Raw genomic sequence first — 17,425 nt, 5'->3', positions numbered from 1 at the left:
GCGGTGGTGGAAGCGGCGGTGGTGGAAGCGGCGGTGGTGGAAGCAGCGGTGGTGGAAGCGGCGGTGGTGGAAGCGGCGGTGGTGGAAGCGGCGGTGGTGGAAGCAGCGCTGGTGGAAAAGGCGGTGGTGGAAGCAGCGCTGGTGGAAGCAGCGGTGGTGGAAGCGGAGGTGGTGGAAGCAGCGGTGGTGGGAGCGGAGGTGGTGGAAGCAGCGGTGGTGGAAGCAGCGGTGGTGGAAGCGGAGGTGGTGGAAGTGGCAAAGGTGGAAACGGAGGTGGTGGAAGCGGAGGTGGTGGGAGCGGAGGTGGTGGAAGTGGCAAAGGTGGAAAAGGAGGTGGTGGAAGCGGAGGTGGTGGGAGCGGAGGTGGTGGAAGTGGCAAAGGTGGAATCTAGGACCTTGGAACACTGAGTTCTTAGCCCAGCCCAAAATGCTTGTTGGTCGCAGGCGCGAGATTTCGGAAGAAGACGACAATGTCAAGTCGCATTCTAGTTTGCTTTTCCCTTTCCCTGAAAAAAAATATCCAGTTAAAGCCGAGTTATTTGTGTTTATTTTAATTTCATGTTATTTACCTGAAGTGTATGTTCTTTATGTTTTTCATATGAATTCTTTCTTACAATGTCAGACTTGGGATTTCGAAATGTATCTGTATATGTCAGTTTGCCTTTATCATATTGCATATTATACACTTTCGTCATGTTTACATAAGATAATATAAATAGGGAAAATCTGAATAGCAATCCATTGAAGGTGGTGGCAGTGTTCACCGAAACTGTTTGATTAAAAATATAACTCTATTGTCTGCCAGTGTTTTTTGTTATTTACATCAAGAATATCACGTCAGTGTGATTAACCCATTCTAGCATCCGAGGCATTATGTTTTTTTTAAATAATTGCATTAACGGTTGCCCAAACAGTATCCCTCAAGACTGAATTTCCTTCACCCACCGAAATTGAAATAAATATTATGCAATCCCCAATGGACCGTATTGGCTATAACAGGCAGCGCCACAGGTGGCCAATCGGTGAACTGTCAAAGCAGTATTTTCCATAGAACTCAAGTTATGTACTAGAATGCGTCTAAGGCTGCCTCCAGGATACAAGGCCTGTTGGTGGTAGCGAGTGTTCTAAGTGCTAATCGGTTCACGGATAGAGAAAGTCATGTCCGCCAGGGTTACTTTATTGGACAAATATCACAAAGGTCATTACGACAAGGACAACACATAGGATAGGTGTTTGTTTGTGTATGCGTTTGTGTGAATGTTGTTTGTGTAGGTTAACATTTAAGTGTGGGTGTATGTGTAGAACAATGTGTACGAATGGACGACAAGAGGACATGGACGGACAGTAGAAGATAAACAAGTAACAAGAGATAAACAATTAGACGCACAAGAAACAGCGAGACAGGAGCACGAACGAAAACATTGACACAAAGTAAAAATGAACATAGAGTCTATGCTGCAACGCCCCATTTTCTTATTGTCACTGAGGGGAAGGAACACGGAATTTGAGCGGTGACTGCTACAGATTACTCCCCCCAGTGACGAGGAAGGAGTAACGAAATCTTCCCTGGTGCTGGGGCGCTGTGGCAGTCGGTGATGCGTTGCGATGAGTAGCGTTGTGCGATGAGTTGCGCTGAGTAGTTGCGTTGAGTAGTTCAGCTACGGTGAGTCGAGCTGGGGCGAGTAGTGCAGTGACAACAGCTACAGTAAGTCGAGCTGGAGCGAGTAGTGCAGTGACAACAGCTACAGTAAGTCGAGCTGGAGTGAGTAGTGCAGTGGCAACAGCTACGGTGAGTCGAGCTGGAGTGAGTAATGCGGTAACAACAGCTACGGTGAGTCGAGCTGGAGTGAGTAGTGCATTGACAACAGCTACGGTGAGTCGAGCTGGAGTGTTGAGCAGCGATGAGTTGAGTGGTTGGCTGTTTAATAGATCCTGGAAGGCTTGAATCCGCACTCCCAAATCGCGAACCACGTAGACGGGTCCTGAGCAGAAGAGTGGTGCTCTGAAGGACACCGCCGTAGTAGAGGAAGAGTTGCATGTCGTCGTCAGGTGTGGTGAAGTCGAGCGGCGTGGAGATGGGCGAAAGGCACTGGCGTAAACGCAAAGGGGGCCACGGCAGTCGGAGTGCGTCGAGGGAACTGCATGTGAAGGCGCTAGCTGCCAACAGGGGCCTCGGCAGTCGGTGAGGGTAGAACGACTGCGTGTGTTCAAGGCGCCAACTGCCAGCGTGCCAGGGGGCCTCGGCAGTCCGTGAGGGCGTCGAACGACTGCGTGGTAAGGCGCTAGATGCCAGCGAGCCGGGGGCCACAGCGAGTTGAAAGGTGAGGGGCGCTGACATGTGCTAGGTGCCACGGCAGTCCGTGAGTGCGTCGAACGACTGCATGTGATATAGGCGCAGGCACGTGCCAGGGGCCCTTGTGGCTCGGGGAGTGAACCAGTGTTCAAAAAGACACGGTAACACGACACTGTACGCTTAGTATGCAACACTGTGACACTAACTGTTGCTGGGGAAGCGCTGCACTGAACTGTTGCTGGACACACTGCACTGTACACAAAGATCCACAAGTGTAGGATAATCCAAGAAGGCGGTGGTAGATCCAGGAGGGGGTGGTTAATCCAGGGGGCTGCTAATAATCCCAGTGGGGTGTCACACTGTGTTTGCGTGTCTCTCTGAGTGTGTGTGGTGTGTGGCTGCGTATACACTGAGTATGTATGGCGTGTACACCGAGTCTGTGTATGGCGTGTACACTGAGTGTGTGGCACTGTGTGTCTCAGTAATATGTTGCACTGTGTTTGAGTGTTCACCGAGTCTGTGTAGTGTGTCACACGATGTGCGTGTCTCAGTCGCCGGACCAGCGGAAAAGCAGGGAGGAGGAGGGGTGGGGGTGGGTGGGTGAGCGCCGGGAGAAGCACCATGGGGCACAAAAGATGTCTGAAGGGCGCAGAAGATGCCTGGAAGAGGCGCACAGAGGGTGCCTGGAGGAGACGCAGAAGGTGTCTCGAGGAGGGCACAAAGTGTGCCTGGGGGAGGCACAAAGGGTGCCTGGGGGAGGCACAGAGGGTGCCTGAGGAAGGCGCAGAAGGCGCCTGGGGGAGGGCGGGGGAGAACCCTAAAGGTGGCAACTACGCCTACGGAGTAATGTTTCTCCCGACCTGAATGCTCAGCCCCACTAACCCCGAATGGAGGTGAGGATTTTTGCCCCAGGAGAGGGCGGACGAATGGACAAGTTACCCTGCCCAGGTCCTCCACTCTAGGAGAGAGTGCCTTTGGTGGTAGTCCGGTTTTTAACACATCTTTTATAGACTAAATGAACTACCGAATGCCCATACTCCGACATTGACTAGGACAATCATAGAACCAATTGTCTCCTGACAGTTGTTCTTTCTTCTTTTTTTCTTTTCTTTTTTACACAGCTCGTGGAGCTTTCCTGATGGGGCCTGCTGGTTGGCCAAGACCATTAGTGGTTCAGGAAAGTATTATTTATTTCAGTCAAGTTTGCTTAGCTCATAGTGACCCCGGAGTTCTAGGATAAGTGATTATCAGGACAGTATGTGCGTTGTCTTCAGAAACTCAGTGACTACTAAAAATTGTGAACATGTAGCAGCGGACTGTTAGTGATTGTTCAACCAGTCACCGCCGAGTGGCCTAAGTGTACCCACATGCTTTCCTTAAGACCACCTCTCAACCCGGAATCTGGAGGAGCTATGCAAGTGAATCAAGAATGAGCTCGGGGGACAGCATGAGCCAAGAATAGATGGCGCCACAATAAGCACTTGCCTGCGTCGTCACGGGACTGGGCCGACCACCAGGCCTCTTAAGAAAACATACCGGCGCTTATTAGAGGTGACGATGATATCACTGTATGGATCATGGAGGTAGGATGGGATGAGAGGCCCTGCTTGCCCCGCGCACTTAACCAGTAAGTGAGGCCGGCCGATGCCACGCCCAGGACTGGCAGGAGCCCGCTTGTCACAGTGCGCTGTCTGGCTTTTCCATGGAGTTTGGATGGCTGTTACACACATGTATTATATTAACTTTAATGAAGACATAAATAGGTAGTACATTAAAAAAAAGTAAATTATAGATACTAAAAAAAAAATATTTGAATGACAATATGTACAGAGAGAGAGAGAGAGAGAGAGAGAGAGAGAGAGAGAGAGAGAGGTGGTGGAAGCGGCGGTGGTGGAAGCAGCGGTGGTGGAAGCGGCGGTGGTGAAAGCGACGGTGATGGAAGCGGTGGTGGTGAAAGCAGCGGTGGTGGAAGCGGCGGTGGTGGAAGCCGCGGTGGTGGAAGCGGCGGTGGTGGAAGCTGCGGTGGTGGAAGCGGCGGTGGTGGAAGCGGCGGTTGTGGAAGCTGCGGTGGTGGAAGCGGCGGTGGTGGAAGCGACGGTGATGGAGACGGCGATAGTGGAAGCGGAGGTGATGGAGACGGCGATGGTGGAAGCGGCGATGATGGAGACGGCGATGGTGGAAGCGGCGATGGTGGAAGCGGCGATGGTGGAAGCGGCGATGATGGAGACGGCGATGGTGGAAGCGGCGATGGTGGAAGCGGCGGTGATGGAGACGGCGATGGTGGAGACGGCGATGGTGGAAGCGGCGGTGATGGAGACGGCGATGGTGGAGACGGCGATGGTGGAAGCGGCAGTAATGGAGACGGCGGTAGTGGATGCGGAGGTGATGGAGACGGCGATGGTGGAGACGGCGATGGTGGAAGCGGCAGTAATGGAGACGGCGATAGTGGAAGCGGAGGTGATGGAGACGGCGATGGTGGAGACGGCGATGGTGGAAGCGGCGGTGATGGAGACGGCGATGGTGGAAGCGGCGGTGATGGAGACGGCGATGGTGGAGACGGCGATAGTGGAAGCGGCGGTGATGGAGACGGCGATGGTGGAGACGGCGATGGTGGAAGCGGCGGTGATGGAGACGGCGATGGTGGAGACGGCGGTGATGGAGGCGGCGATGGTAGAAGCGGCGGTGATGGAGACGGCGATGGTGGAAGCGGCGGTGATGGAGACGGCGATGGTGGAAGCGGCGATGGTGGAGACGGCGATAGTGGAAGCGGGGATGGTGGAGACGGCGATAGTGGAAACGGCGGTGATGGAGACGGCGATGGTGGAGACGGCGATGGTGGAAGCGGCGGTGATGGAGACGGCGATGGTGGAGACGGCGATGGTGGAAGCGGCGGTGATGGAGACGGCGATGGTGGAAGCGGCGATGGTGGAAGCGGGGATGGTGGAGACGGCGATAGTGGAAGCGGCGGTGATGGAGACGGCGATGGTGGAAGCGGCGGTGATGGAGACGGCGATGGTGGAAGCGGCGATGGTGGAAGCGGCGATGGTGGACGCGGGGTTGTTGGACGCGGCGATGGTGGAAGCGGCGATGGTGGAAGCGGCGATGGTGGAAGCGGCGATGGTGGAGACGGCGATGGTGGAAGCGGCGATGGTGGAAGCGGCGATGGTGGAAGCGGCGATGATGGAGACGGCGATGGTGGAAGCGGCGATGGTGGAAGCGGCGATGGTGGAAGCGGCGATGATGGAGACGGCGATGGTGGAAGCGGCGGTGATGGAGACGGCGATGGTGGAAGCGGCGATGGTGGAAGCGGCGATGATGGAGACGGCGATGGTGGAAGCGGCGATGGTGGAGACGGCGATGGTGGAAGCGGCGGTGATGGAGACGGCGATGGTGGAAGCGGCGGTGATGGAGACGGCGATGGTGGAAGCGGCGATGGTGGAAGCGGCGATGGTGGAGACGGCGATGGTGGAAGCGGCGATGGTGGAGACGGCGATGGTAGAAGCGGCGATGGTGGAAGCGGCGATGGTGGAAGCGGCGATGGTGGAAGCGGCGGTGATGGAGACGGCGATGGTGGAAGCGGCGATGGTGGAAGCGGCGATGGTGGAAGCGGCGATGGTGGAAGCGGCGATGGTGGAAGCGGCGATGGTGGAAGCGGCGATGGTGGAAGCGGCGATGGTGGAAGCGGCGATGGTGGAAGCGGCGATGGTGGAAGCGGCGATGGTGGAAGCGGCGTTGGTGGAAGCGGCGGTGGTGGAAGCAGCGGTGGTGGAAGCGGCGGTGGTGAAAGCGACGGTGATGGAAGCGGTGGTGGTGGAAGCGGCGGTGGTGAAAGCGGCGGTGGTGGAAGCTGCGGTGGTGGAAGCGGCGGTGGTGGAAGCGGCGGTGGTGGAAGCAGCGGTGGTGGAAGCGGAGGTGATGGAAGCAGCGGTGGTGGAAGCGGCGGTGGTGGAAGCAGCGGTGGTGGAAGCGGAGGTGGTGGAAGCAGCGGTGATGGAGACGGCGATGGTGGAAGCGGCGATGATGGAGACGGCGATGGTGGAAGCGGCGATGGTGGAAGCAGCGGTGATGGAGACGGCGATGGTGGAGACGGCGATGGTGGAAGCGGCGGTGATGGAGACGGCGATGGTGGAGACGGCGATGGTGGAAGCGGCAGTAATGGAGACGGCGGTAGTGGATGCGGAGGTGATGGAGACGGCGATGGTGGAGACGGCGATGGTGGAAGCGGCAGTAATGGAGACGGCGATAGTGGAAGCGGAGGTGATGGAGACGGCGATGGTGGGGACGGCGATGGTGGAAGCGGCGGTGATGGAGACGGCGATGGTGGAAGCGGCGGTGATGGAGACGGCGATGGTGGAGACGGCGATAGTGGAAGCGGCGGTGATGGAGACGGCGATGGTGGAGACGGCGATGGTGGAAGCGGCAGTAATGGAGACGGCGGTAGTGGATGCGGAGGTGATGGAGACGGCGATGGTGGAGACGGCGATGGTGGAAGCGGCAGTAATGGAGACGGCGATAGTGGAAGCGGAGGTGATGGAGACGGCGATGGTGGGGACGGCGATGGTGGAAGCGGCGGTGATGGAGACGGCGATGGTGGAAGCGGCGGTGATGGAGACGGCGATGGTGGAGACGGCGATAGTGGAAGCGGCGGTGATGGAGACGGCGATGGTGGAGACGGCGATGGTGGAAGCGGCGATGGTGGAGACGGCGATAGTGGAAGCGGCGGTGATGGAGACGGCGATGGTGGAGACGGCGATGGTGGAAGCGGCGGTGATGGAGACGGCGATGGTGGAAGCGGCGGTGATGGAGACGGCGGTGATGGAGACGGCGATGGTGGAGACGGCAATGGTGGAAGCGGCGATGGTGGAGACGGCGATGGTGGAAGCGGCGGTGATGGAGACGGCGATGGTGGAGACGGCGATGGTGGAAGCGGCGGTGATGGAGACGGCGATGGTGGAGACGGCGATGGTGGAAGCGGCGGTGATGGAGACGGCGATGGTGGAGACGGCGATGGTGGAAGCGGCGATGGTGGAGACGGCGATAGTGGAAGCGGTGGTGATGGAGACGGCGATGATGGAAGCGGCGATGGTGGAAGCGGCGGTGATGGAGACGGCGATGGTGGAAGCGGCGATGGTGGAAGCGGCGATGGTGGAAGCGGCGATGGTGGAAGCGGCGATGGTGGAAGCGGCGATGGTGGAAGCGGCGATGGTGGAAGCGGCGATGGTGGAAGCGGCGATGGTGGAAGCGGCGATGGTGGAAGCGGCGATGGTGGAAGCGGCGATGGTGGAAGCGGCGATGGTGGAAGCGGCGATGATGGAGACGGCGATGGTGGAAGCGGCGATGATGGAGACGGCGATGGTGGAAGCGGCGATGGTGGAGACGGCGATGGTGGAAGCGGCGATGGTGGAAGCGGCGATGGTGGAGACGGCGATGGTGGAAGCGGCGATGGTGGAGACGGCGATGGTGGAAGCGGCGATGGTGGAGACGGCGGTGGTGGAAGCGGCGATGATGGAGACGGCGATGGTGGAAGCGGCGATGGTGGAGACGGCGATGGTGGAAGCGGCGATGGTGGAAGCGGCGATGGTGGAAGCGGCGATGGTGGAAGCGGCGATGGTGGAAGCGGCGATGGTGGAAGCGGCGATGATGGAGACGGCGATGGTGGAAGCGGCGATGGTGGAGACGGCGATGGTGGAAGCGGCGATGGTGGAAGCGGCGATGGTGGAGACGGCGATGGTGGAAGCGGCGATGGTGGAGACGGCGATGGTGGACGCGGCGATGGTGGAAGCGGCGATGGTGGAAGCGTTGATGGTGGAAGCGGCGATGATGGAGACGGCGATGGTGGAAGCGGTGATGGTGGAAGCGGCGATGATGGAGACGGCGATGGTAGAAGCGGCGATGGTGGAGACGGCGATGGTGGAAGCGGCGATGGTGGAAGCGGCGGTGGTGGAAGCGGCGATGGTGGAAGCGGCGATGGTGGAAGCGGCGGTGATGGAGACGGCGATGGTGGAAGCGGCGGTGATGGAGACGGCGATGGTGGAAGCGGCGGTGGTGGAAGCGGCGGTGGTGGAAGCGGCGGTGGTGGAAGCAGCGGTGGTGGAAGCGGCGGTGGTGGAAGCGGCGGTGGTGGAAGCGGCGGTGGTGGAAGCGGCGGTGGTGGAAGCGGCGGTGGTGGAAGCGGCGATGGTGGAAGCGGCGATGGTGGAAGCGGCGATGGTGGAAGCGGCGATGGTGGAAGCGGCGGTGGTGGAAGCGGCGGTGGTGGAAGCGGCGGTGGTGGAAGCGGCGGTGGTGGAAGCGGCGGTGGTGGAAGCAGCGGTGGTGGAAGCTGCGGTGGTGGAAGCGGCGGTGGTGGAAGCGGCGGTGGTGGAAGCGGCGGTGGTGGAAGCAGCGGTGGTGGAAGCGGCGGTGGTGGAAGCGGCGGTGGTGGAAGCAGCGGTGGTGGAAGCGGCGGTGGTGGAAGCAGCGGTGGTGGAAGCAGCGGTGGTGGAAGCGGCGGTGGTGGAAGCGGTGGTGGAAGCGGAGGTGGTGGAAGCAGCGGTGGTGGAAGCAGCGGTGGTGGAAGCGGCGGTGGTGGAAGCAGCGGTGGTGGAAGCGGAGGTGGTGGAAGCAGCGGTGGTGGAAGCGGAGGTGGTGGAAGCAGCGGTGGTGGAAGCGGCGGTGGTGGAAGCAGCGGTGGTGGAAGCGGCGGTGGTGGAAGCAGCGGTGGTGGAAGCAGCGGTGGTGGAAGCGGCGGTGGTGGAAGCAGCGGTGGTGGAAGCGGCGGTGGTGGAAGCAGCGGTGGTGGAAGCAGCGGTGGTGGAAGCGGCGGTGGTGGAAGCAGCGGTGGAGGAAGCGGCGGTGGTTGAAGCAGCGGTGGTGGAAGCGGCGGTGGTGGAAGCAGCGGTGGTGGAAGCAGCGCTGGTGGAAGCGGCGGTGGTGGAAGAGAGAGAGAGAGAGAGAGAGAGAGAGAGAGAGAGAGAGAGAGAGAGAGAGAGAGAGAGAGAGAGAGAGAGAGAGGACCCTTCAGGTGGTGATCAACGGGCAGCCATCAAGGCCTTCACCAGTGCAAGCCTCAGTTCCATAGGGTTACGTGCTCGGCCCAATCCTGCGGAATATATATATCGACGATCTCCTCTGGCAGCTATCGGCAGTGTCAGCTGATGACTGCACCCTCTCCCGCTCCTACTGCCGCCCTGAAAGCCAGCGCGCCGTCGAAGAGATCAACAGGCAACTTTGGCTGGTGGAGCTGTGGGGAGAGGAATGGCAGGTCACCCTCGCCCCGGAGAAGACGCAGGGTATGGTCATCTCACGGTCTCCAGACGCCTCTCGAGCAGTCTCAGGCCAGCTGCGTCTTGAAGGCAAGAGTCTGCCCCTACAGGAACACATTAAGTTCCTGGGAGTGTCAGTGGACCAAAGCCTGCGCTTCGACCACCACGTCCGCGCTGCTGCCCGCCAGGCCTCCCTGCGAGTCTCTGCCCTGCGAAGAATAGAGGGATCCCTCGACCCCCGGGACATCCTCACTCTATACAAGGCACAGATACGACCGCATCTAGAGTACGGTGCCCTGTGCTGGATGTCATGTGCTGCCACCCACATGCAAAGGCTCGACGCAGTGCGGCAACGAGCATTGCGACTGGTGGAGGCCAGCGAGCACCTGGAGGAGTCGTCTGCCACTGTGACGTCGCTGGAATACCGCAGTGACGTCTCAGCACTGGTGGTGTACCACAAAGCCCGGGTGCATGGGGTTCCCCACCTCAGCACCTTGAGGCTTCCTCCACGCGCTGCAGAGAGGTTCACCCGGACTGCACTCTCCAGTGAACACCTTCTGGAGGTGCCCCGATCACATTCCAGGCAGCACCAGCGCACATATACAGCCAGGACCACACGTCTGTAGAACATGTTCACGGCAGCCACTCCCCAAGTGGTGAGCATGAACACGCAGCAGGTGAAGCTGGCGGCTCACAGGCGGCGTGAGGGACACCCAATATAAAGTTACAAACTGACACTATCACAAATTGTTTTTGACATGTTTCTTTTTTTTGTCTTGTTTCGTATTTTGTGCTTGTATGTGTCAACAGTCGACAATTAATTTTGCCCCATACACAGGCTCTTCGAATAGTTACACCTAAAAATGTAATTTTGAGCCTCCTTTTGTATTTTTTTTTTTACGTTGTTATCTTCCAGTGGAGCCTGATGGTCGGAGGGCCTGATGGTAGCCCCAGCTGGTTCAGAGCGAGTGTTTATAGTGGCGCCATCAGGACAGCATGTGGGTAGTTTTAAGCCACTCGGCGGTGACTGAAAAAATCCGTGGTAGCGTGAGAAGAACGTCCATCACGCGGCGAATGTGGGTCCAGTACTCATATAAAAGAGAGAGAGAGAGAGAGAGAGAGAGAGAGAGAGAGAGAGAATCAGAATTAGAATCAGAATCAGAAACTTTATTTCCATTTTATACAATGGTTATTCTTATCAGGCTTAAAACTATTGATCACATTATATAGAGTGCGATGAAATTTACAGCAAAAAATCTTTAAAATATAACTAGAATATATTATTAATTGCTGATAAAAAAAGTGTGGACTAATATGTAGGACATCATGTAAAACGTTATAAAATAAAATTTAATATAAAAGTTTGGAGTTAAAATATAGGACATCATATCGTCATCAAATATGCTAATAAAAGAAATATTGATCATCTTATATACATATTACAATATACCTTGAAACAGTAATATTAGAGGTGAAAATAAAATCAGTGTAATCAGTTACCTGTGCTATCCTGCAAGAGGTGTTTCTTCAGGAAGACCTTAAAGGCATTCAAACTATAGCATTTCTTTACTTTTGTGGGGAGATTATTCCATATTTTTGGCCCTCTGACTGTAATAGATCGGGACCCAATGTCAGTGTATGTTTTTCGTACATAGAGTAGATTTTGTTGTCTAGTGTTTTTGTTAATTATTTGTCTTACTTGTGGAAAAGAGAATAGCCATTCAGGAAAATGTTCCTTCAGTGCTTTGAATACTATGATGCACTGGTCAAAAATGCACTTCTGTTGAATATTTGGCCATTGTAATTCATGTAAGAGTGGGGCTACATGGTCAAACTTGGCTCCTGTAGTAACCACTTCTGCAGCAAAATTCTGAATCTTTTGAATACTTCGCAACGTTGTTATATTTGTGGTTCCCCAAACAGTTATCTCATAGTTAAAGTGACTTAAAGCAAGTGTCTGATCCACTATTAACCTGGCTTCTCTGCTGAGCAAGCCTTAAAAACGATTTAATAATAATAATAATAATAATAATAATAATAATAATAATAATAATAATAATAATAACAATAATAATACAAATAATGATAAACAGTTTATTGGGTGATTGCAGCTGTTAAGCTGAAAATATACATATTAAAATACACTGTTAAAAAGGTAGGCTACCATGTGAAAGGGGTATAAGGTGTCCGTGGTTTCTATTGTGGGGTAGTTGTGATGAAATAGAAGAGTGCAGGGAGTGTGTGTGTGTGTGTGTGGAAAGCCTTTCTTCGTAAGATTTGTTGCGCAAGGAAGGGATCATTTTTGTCGCCCGACGCTGAACACCTAATTTAGCAATGTCCTTTGCATGGTGGGGAGACCAAAAATGTACCGCATATTCCAAGTGGGGTCTAACTAAACTATTGTAGAGTGGAGGTATTGCATCTTTATTCTTGAATAAAAAGTTTGAACCCCAACATTCTGTTCGCTTTATTTGCTGCATCGATGCATTGCTGTGAGAATTTGAGGTTTGACGCGATTTTGAACACCAAGTCCTTAACGCACTGAACGCTTTTGAGTTTAACGCCGCGCATTTCGTAATCGAACTTCTTATTCCTTGTTCCACCTTGAATGACCTGGCACTTGTCTACGTTAAAGGGCATCTCCCATCTATCCGACCAAGCTGAAATTTTGTGCAGGGGTAGGAGTAGCGTGGGAACGTGTCGTCTGCATTGCACTGCACTGCCCCATATGAGTGACGGGCCTCAACACTGCACTGCACCTGAACCGACATCTCCCAGAAGCATGATGGTCGGGCTGGTGTACCTGGGGGGACCTGAGGTGTCGGCTGGATGGTAAGGCCGCGTCGGGGTTACACTGGCCATTTCTGCTCCTTAAACGGCACCACAAACGCACTGTTCTCACTGTCTGTCACCATGATTAAGCTTCAGGTCACCTCCCTTAGCAATTAATGGTGACGGTCAGGTCCACTGGTGCTGGTGTGGTGGCCATCACGGAGGCGTGGCAAATAGTTCTTGAGATCTGCAACATCGATAACTATGAACTATTTCACCATCTCAGGACTAACAAGAGAGGAGGGGGAGTGGCCCTGTACTGCCGCTCAGACCTCACTCCTTCACACCTTCAGGTCGACACCCCCGAAGGAGTGGAGGCCTTGTGGGTGAGGGTCACACCTGCCCGCCATCCTCGCCACACTGCCTCCATCATCTACTGTGTGGCATACCACCCTCCCCGCGAGCCCACTGCACAGCTGCTGATTGACCACATCATCGAAACAGCTGACGCGCCTCGAGTGAGATTTCCCTCTGCCAAGTTGGTCATCTGTGGAGATTTTAACCGCCTAGACGTCAGCGACACGATACACCACCTGAATCTCACTCAGGTCGTTAATTTCCCCACCCACCAACAAGCTACTCTCGACCTCATCATGACCGACCTGAGCCAGCAGTACTCGCCCCCCCCCCAGCCTCTCCCCCCTCCCATGGGACGCAGCGGCCACCTGTCAGTCCTGCGGGAACCGGCTCACACCACCTCACTGCGTCAGTCATCCTCCGCCAGGTCATTCAGGCCCCTGACTGACTCGGCAATCAGACGGATCGGGCAGTGAATTACGCAACACCCCTGCACTGAAGTGACAAATGAGCCAGACGTCAACCAGAAATGGGAGCAATACCAGCACACTATTACCAGCGCCTACCACACCTTCTTCCCCGTCAAGACGTTCCCAGTCCATCCATCTGACGCCCCCTGGATCAACCCCACCGTCAAGAGGCTCATCGCGCAGAGAAGCAGGGCCCACAACACAGACCCTGCCCGCTACAGACAGCTCAGGAACAGAGTCATCAGGGAGATTAAAACTGCCAGAGGAAACTATTATCCAGATAAAATACATCATCTTAAACAGGCCAACAACAGACAGTGACATCACTAGGTCAGGTCTCTTTGTGGACTCGGTAAACACTCACCCTCCTTCCCTTGCACTTCACATTTATCACCTGACCGAGTGGCCGAGGAGATAAATACCCATTTCGCGGGTATCTGCCAAAGCCTCCCAAAACTTGATATCACCGCCCTCCTCGCATTCCTACCATCCCCCTCCCCACCCCCCTCCGTCCAGGAGGTTGCTGTTTTCAATAAATTAAAGAAATTAAGGACGCACAGAGCTACCACGCCCACTGACCTCCCAATCAAAATTTATAAGGAATTTGCCCCTGAACTTGCCACCCCCATTTGCTCCATAATAAATGCTTCACTTGAACAAAACACTTGCCCAAGCTACTGGAAAACTTCCTTTGTCACTCCCATCCCCAAAACTTCCAGCCCACAGTTCCCTAATGACATAAGGCCAATCGCCATCACGCCCATTCCCAGCCTCATTTGTGAAGATTTTATTTTTAACTGGGCTTATGATGATATTAGTAGCCTCATTGATATCCAACAATTTGGCAACATGAAGCACTCCTCCACCACTCATTGCCTGGTCAGCTTTCTAGATTTCATACACAGCCACGTGGACAAACGAGACACCTCCCTTACCCTTGCCTTAGTCAACTTTAGGAAAGCATTTGACCTTGTAGACGACACTGTTGTCATTACTAAGGCCATTGAGCTGGGGCTTCATCCTAATATTGTATCGTGGCTGACTGATTTTCTCAGCGCACGCCAGCAAATAGTTCGCTCCCAGGGCTCTGTCTCCCCTCCTCTTCAGCTTACGTGTGGCGTCCCGCAAGGCACTAAAATTGGTCTGCTTTGCTTCTTGGTGCTCATTAACAACTCCCTCATGGACACACCGCATCGCTGGAAATATGTTGACGACAGCATCTTGGGCGTCCCCGTCAACAACAGGGATCCAGACTATGCACCTCTTCAAGCGTCGCTCGACAACCTTCAGGTATGGACGGTTGACAACAGTGCCACTATTAACCACACCAAGACCGTGGTGATGCACGTCTGCACGTCCAAAAGAGATGTGCCACCTCCGCTGCTGTCAATTGGCTCACACCACCTCCAGGTTGTCCAGTCCACCAAACTACTCGGCATCACTGTGGATAACCTACTCAACTGGAAGTTCCACGTCTCCAACACCGTCAGAGCAGCCTCCAACAAGCTGTACATGCTGCGTAGACTCAGGGCGGTGGGGGCACCGGCTGCTGAGCTGTGCAGTATTTACACATCATTCATACTGCCAAAACTCAGGTGTAGTCATCGTCACTTAAACTCACCCATCAACAGCAGCTAGAGAGAGTTCAAAAGAGGGCATTCAGGGTCATTTTAGGCCCTGACTACCACACCTACGACAATGCCCTGACCACCCTGAGTCTACCGAGGCTCTCTGACAGGCACCAGGACGCCCTCAGAAAATTTGGCATTTCCCTGCTTCACCATCCTCGCCACCGCCACCTCCTGCCACCCGACGCGCCTCCCCCCACCCGCTTCACCAGACACCACAACAAACTCACCCCCTTCAGAGCGCCGCGAACTGACCGTTTCAAACGAAGCGCAGTGCCAGCGATAGTGCAGATGTTAAACAATGCCCAGCAGTGATAGTCAAACCCAAAGGGCCGCGGTGTAGATTAGCACTTCGCCGTCACCCCTTCACACCACCCTCCCTCTCCCTTTGGTCTCTATTTTTAGCTCTCCCAAACCACCTCCCACCCTCTCCCTCCCTCTAGTGTAGCCTATTTAGTATTAGTTTATTGTATTTTTAATTTGTATATTTTCAGCTTAACGGCTGCCATACATTAATAAACCTGTTATTATTATTATAATTATAATTATTATTATTATTATTATTATTATTATTATTATTATTACAATACTGATTACTTGATGAAAAAGGAGAGAGGGATGTAGGGGAAGGGGAGAGGCCAACAGGCTGGCCCCGGGCTACTCCATTCGGAGCGCCATGACCCGCGACTGACCTTGGTCAGGTCTGGGCCAGATACTTTTTTTACTAATTTATGTCACGTGCGTATCAAACAGCATGTTTCTATCAAAATGCAGCCCCAAGTTTTTTATATTTTGGCTAGGTTTAACTAAGGCAGCCCCTACTTTAATTGTGGTGTTATCCGGTATTCGTGATATCAGAGCTCTTGTGCCTAGAAATGTACATGGAGTCTTTTTGGAGTTCAGCAAGAGGCCATTCCTATTAAAATAGTTTTTATTTTTTCCTAACGTGTGTTCTGTTCTAATAATTAATTCAGGTAGATTTTCAGTATTTCCAGTATGAATGAATTGTGTGTCATCAGCATATTGTATTATAAAACAATCTTTAATTTCTTGTGACAGGTCATTTACATAAACGTTAAATAGCAATGGGCCTAGAATAGATCCTTGCGGGACTCCAACAACACCAACAAAAAAAAAACTCCTTTTAGTGAAGAGGACAAATTTCCACCAACTCGCACAAACTGAGTCCTGTTACATAAATAATCTTTAAATCAAAATATGTCGATTCCTAATTTATTACATTTTCTAAGTAGAATGTCATGGCTGACACTATCAAAAGCTTTAGATAGGTCGCAAAGAGTTAAAAGACATATTTTTCTTTTGTCCATGGTGTCATAAATCTGTTTAGAAACTTGTAGGAGTGCAGTCTCAATAGATAAGTTTGGTCTGAAGCTATGCTGAGTGTAGCTAAAGAGGAAATTATGTTCCATAAATTGGACCAATTGAGTAGCAACTATCTTTTCTAATATTTTCGATACAACTGGGAGCAGGGATATTGGCCTGTATTTACTTACTTCTTCTGGATCTCCTTTCTTAAATATTGGTGTGAAAATAGCGTGTTTCCAAGCATTACGAAAAATACCTGTTGTTATTGATGTATTTATGATAAATGTGATGTATGGCAGAATTGCTGGCACAGCATCTTTGATGAATCTCAAGGAGATGATGTAAGATCCATATGAGTTGGATTCATTGAGGTGCTTTAGAATGAGGATGATTGCACGATCGAGGCGGGACGCTGGACCCCGTCAGCTCTGACTTGGGAGAGGGCAGGGTCACGTGCCGCCAGCTTGGGCCGGTTGGCAGCTCTGACCACCACGTCATCCTGACCCGGACAGACGTGGGCGTGGCGCGGGATGAGGCCACTTCCCACACCATCTGGCTGTGGGACAGAGCTGACTGGCCCTCTCTTAAGAGAGACCTGCAGCAGACAGACTGGCACACCCTTCTGTCTGGGCGAGCAGAGCCCATGGCGAGGGCCTTTACTGAGCGGCTCAAAGCTTTCTAACGAGAGCACATGCCACACCGCCAGTACACCTCCAGGCCCACCGACCAGCCCTGGTTTGGGTATCGCTGCCGCCTTGCTGCAGAGAGAAAGTATTCTGCGTGGCTCCGCTACAAGAGGAGCCCAACCCGCCGCAACAAAGACCTGCATCGAGCGGCATGCAAACATATGGTGGCCACCAGTAAATGGGCGAAACGGAGGTGGGAAAGTGACCTCCGCGCCAAGCTGTGCGGGCCAGGAGTGGACACCAAGACCTAGTGGACCCTTGTTAAGGAGAGACAAGGCAACAGCCACCAAGAAACAATCCCTCCCCTTACCAAGCAGGACGGCACCACAGCAACCAGCAGCAGGGAGAAGGCAGAGCTCCTGGTTGACCTTTTCTCTGCCAAGATGTCCGTCGCCGACCCCACCAGACCTCCACCACACCTGGCACTGAAATGCGACCAAACCCTGACAGAGGTTGAGGTACACCGGGAACAAGTGGAGCGCTTTCTGAGAGCGGTGGACGTCAGGAAGGCCACTGGGCCTGACAACGTCAGCCCACATGTGCTGCGTCACTGCTCCAGTGAGCTGGCAGGACCACTCTCGGAGGTGTTCGGGGCCTGTGTCCGGGAGAACACCTGGCCCTCTATATGGAAGGAGGCTCGCGCGGTGCC

The 17,425-nt window shown here is 54.0% G+C and overlaps 1 long non-coding RNA gene across 1 annotated transcript; it reads left to right on the top strand.

Moving 5' to 3' along the window:
* The first annotated feature begins 226 nt into the window (after positions 1–226).
* LOC126999181 (uncharacterized) lies at positions 227–804 on the top strand. The gene is made up of 2 exons (XR_007753132.1): positions 227–321; positions 382–804. It is a non-coding gene; the product is annotated as an uncharacterized LOC126999181 (long non-coding RNA).
* Positions 805–17,425: the final 16,621 nt, after the last annotated feature.

The sequence above is a fragment of the Eriocheir sinensis genome, chromosome 16 (genome assembly GCF_024679095.1).
Source record: "Eriocheir sinensis breed Jianghai 21 chromosome 16, ASM2467909v1, whole genome shotgun sequence".
NCBI lineage: Eukaryota > Metazoa > Arthropoda > Malacostraca > Decapoda > Varunidae > Eriocheir > Eriocheir sinensis.
This window is presented reverse-complemented; position numbering and strand designations above follow the sequence as displayed.